At 42.6% G+C, this 4,144-nt stretch overlaps 1 protein-coding gene across 2 annotated transcripts in view; it reads right to left on the bottom strand.

Annotated features, from left to right (window-relative positions):
• LOC108756694 (POU domain protein 2-like) overlaps positions 1 to 4,144 on the bottom strand; it is a 141,838-nt gene that overhangs the window by 106,825 nt on the left and 30,869 nt on the right. The gene's annotated exons all lie outside the window — the stretch shown is intronic.

The following is a 4,144-nucleotide window of genomic DNA, read 5'->3' as shown; positions in this document are numbered from 1 at the left end:
ACCCTCAAATTTCTCCGAAATGAAGGAAAGTGGGATCCGGTTACTACTTCTAAAATATCTTGTTAAAGGTAATCTTGGTAATGTAACAGAGATGTTGAAAAGTAACCCTGAGAATTTTCCACATTTTTTGAAAACCTAGAACAGTAAAGAAAACTTCGGCTGGACAGAGGAAGTAAAAATATAACTGCACACGGAGAGTTAATGACACGAAGAATGAATAATTATTTAAAAAATATTGGTAGCATCAATCGATTTTCCATTTCCGTAAAAAAAGGGAGTTAATGCGTAAAACCATCTTTCGCCAGTCATCGAGATCAGTAATTTACGGTGAATCCCGTCAATCCCTAAACGGGGCAGAATCTCGACCGCATGCTACCTCCCCGATCCGTCGAGCCTTCTTGACCATTTTAGAGAAAAAGGATGCGCGAGGGGTCTCGAAGAGACAAGTGGCATCAACATTTTCTTGCACACCCATCGAACGAGTTTGAGACACAGGCCAGTGGCTGATGCGTTCGCGAGGGAAAGAAAAAATGTCGTAACGGGATAAACGGGCGATTGAGCATCATCGTAGTACCGTCACATTCCAATACGTAACGGCGAAAAGAGCGTACTGGACACAACCTGAGAGAACGAGTGTACTGTGAATAGGCAACGACGGTTGGTTATATAAAATTTCTTGGAAACGCGCTCGAGAAGCGTGCATACAGTTTTTGAGAAGCTCGAGCGGAGACGAGAGCAGCTCCTACCAATACTCTGTGCGTGGAATTATCGTGTTCGCGGAAGAAATTTCTTTGATCGTGTTTGCGAGAACCGTAATATTTCCCTCCTGTGTGAGAGGATCCGCTCTCGTGTCTCGCTCTTTGCAAGTTAGATCGAGTTCAGATTACGAGACACTTTCATACGATACAAGTTTTTCGATGCATCGAAACTATCACGTGTGCCGTAAATCCTTACGCGGACAAATTCTTTCGAAGAATAACAGTAGATCCACAGGTTGAGAATCCGCATGGAGCACCGAGTGGAGTCCCCTGTTTGGATTCCAATTATTCACCGGCGTGTCCCGAAACTCTCAATTCTTTGTGAATCCTGACCCCAGATCTTTCTCTCTCTTCCTTCTCTCCTGTCCCATCTGTCCGCGCTCTCTTCACTAGACTCTCTGCATAGATAATGAACCACAAAAAAGGAAGGCAACCACACGGTTTGCTGTCGTCCTGAGCGAACCGACGAATCAAAAAACTTTACCTTCTACCTCCACCGACGTTCACCAACGCCATTTCCTGTTCGCGGAGAGTACCTGCCTATAATCATTATTATTCGCAGCTAAATAGTCGGTGGCTCTCTTTCTTCCTTGCGCTATTGATTAATCTTATCTCAGAAATATCCAAGTATCAACTGAATATCGTGGATATTTTAATACAAGTATCATATTTATAAAATCATTTCGTGATAATATAAATTTTAATATTTATAAAATAAAAATAAATGAGTATTATAAGTAAAGTTTTTAGGTTACAGATTTTCTAAAAAATAATATAAATATTTCTGTTTGTTATTTGTGCAAGAATAATTGTATTAGATAATTGTATTAGAATAATTCAGACATTGCCATGAAATACATTTAGATAAAATTTCGACAAGTTAATTTTGAAAAGGAACGACAGAGGGTAAAGCGACGAGGATGATAGCAATATACACCAAATGCAAAGTACCGGCGAGATCGCAATTCGTAAAGCTGAACTGCTGCTCCGTCACCTTCGCAGGTAGTTGGTAGACGAAAGCGTCGAAAAGAAAGGACTTGGATACCGCCGAGAGGAAAAGAGATAAGAGAATAGAGAGGAGAAAGGAGAGAGAAAGGCATACTTCGTCGTAGGTAGGAAGAACAGAGTAAAGAGACGTGGAAGTGGCAGGGCGAAGAAGAGGAGAGTAAAAGCCCCGGGCGAGGTCACCCACCGCCCCCGCCCCCCTCACTCCCCCATACACCCTGATTATCCGCCGCCGGGGGCGGGACGCTCTGTAATGAGCATCGAAGAGGTGCTCAACCTCTGACTGTTTCATAAATTTCCCTGGCAAAGCAACTTAAAAATCTTAATGTCGACGATATCTTTCTCTTATGCTACATCTAAGTTTCATTTAAAATTTTTTCTCTTAATAACATTAAACATCTATCGCACATATATATCTATACATATATTCGAATAAAAGAATTAAAACCGACATAAATAAATTGTGCACTTATAAAAAATAAATAAGAATATTCGTATTTTAATTATAAAAATGTTCAAATATTTTAGTTTTGTGTGTGTCCCATAAATAAATTGCAAGATAAATGACAGAACTTACAAATTTACAAGTAATTTATACAGACTTTAAAATATCAATTCTAGATGACTAACTTCCTTTGACGTAATACAACCTTTTAATGGAAGGTGATTTATCTTTTATTGTACATGTGTTGTAAACATGTAAATATACAGCTTGATTTAAACAGGTTTGAGGACAGGTTGGTTTCACGACATAGAACACTCACAGAGGCGAAGATTAGGGTAAAGCAGGAAGTGGACGGGAAGGTGACGGGATGGTAAACGTTTGAATGGCGGAGCACGGCGTCGTCGGCTGTCTGCGAAGACACCCGGATGATCGAGCGATGTTATTTTAAGTTTTCCGTGGGGGCCCCCTCGGCTTCTCTCCCATCTTGCCCTAATCGGCCTGTCAGCCACCCCCGTAGCGTGGGGTCGGCGGACTACCCCCGTTTAATACATACGCGCGCGTAACACACGCGCGCAATTTCACCGATCGGGAGAGCAACCGCGCGCCTGACACGACCCCCCACGGACAAGATTCGCCCTTTTTTTCTCTCCTACATCGAGATTCGCGCCCGAGGATTCATGCCCCTCGAGGGGTCAGATTCAAAACGCTTTACACTCTCATAACCGAAACCTGTTGATTCGACAACCCCCGAAAATCTCGAATACCTCGACTACCAGGCCGAAACAAGACCCCCATTCTTCAACGTTCGCTCAAGTAGAAATACTTAGCTCTGTGAATAATTCTTCATTTCAGATATAAAGATAAGATTTCTTATTTGAAAGAGTTGAAGCTGTAAAGGAAAAGTTGTAATAAATCGAATAGAATAGAAAAAGTGGTTTTGTTATCAAGGAATATTCAGTGCCTACTAAGATACGAACGACCCAACAGTCCTCGGGGTATTCCGCGACCATTAGCAACGCAACACCTAGTCAACTACCGCGACTACTCGGTGTTCTCAAACGTACGATAGACCGTGAAGATGGAGTCGCTTCAGGAAAGTTAGAATGCTCTCGCAAGGCTACGCGGTTCGTTTGATGGCCTCCTGGACCATCCACGTGTTTCCACCGTGGATGACCGTTTACACCATCAGGTTTGGTGGCACATATTATATACCGGAGGAAGAAAACAGAAGAGGAGAAGGTTAAGAGACGAAGACGGACGAAGCCAAAGGCAGGGACAGAGAGCGGGAAAGAGAGCGAGAGAAGGCGAAAGAGGAAGAGAGAAGGACCCCGTTGCTTTCTTGGGCTCCGGCGTGCTTATTGCGTGATATTAGCCACGGTGGCTGCCGCCACTGCTGGGATAATCATAATCTCGAAAGGGGGACAAAACACAGGCCCCAAATCGCATAACGCTGAATTTTACGACTTCTGGCATAGAGGAGACGCGACCGGATGCAACGCGGCTTTTTATGCTCTCCTAACAGCCCCCGACTTGATATCACGCCCAGAGATGAACGGCTTTTCGAAACGCGTCTTTCCGACCGTCGTTGGATTCGCTTGTCGGATTCGCCGTCATTGAACTCCAATACGAAAGTGTCGACGCAGGAAGGTACTAAAAGAGAGAAGAACGTCAGTCTTGTAGAGTCGAGAATTAAGTTCGCGAAGAGAGATAGAAAAAATATATTAAAAATTGCCTTTTTAATCTGCTAACAAACGTTGTACAAGCCGTGTTCCGATATACACTGTTATTACTGAAAATCTATAGTTTGCGTTAACACATGCTTATGTACATCAAAACATGGCTATAAAAACTAGCTGATTATTATTTTAAAAAATTTAATACATTAGATATGTAAATGTGTGAAAAATTGGTCGAGCAAATTCTCACAATTTCTATG

This window comes from Trachymyrmex septentrionalis, unplaced genomic scaffold (assembly GCF_001594115.1).
Source record: "Trachymyrmex septentrionalis isolate Tsep2-gDNA-1 unplaced genomic scaffold, Tsep1.0 scaffold13, whole genome shotgun sequence".
NCBI lineage: Eukaryota > Metazoa > Arthropoda > Insecta > Hymenoptera > Formicidae > Trachymyrmex > Trachymyrmex septentrionalis.
Note: the sequence above shows the minus strand (reverse complement) of the source record. Positions and strands in the feature narration are given on the sequence as shown.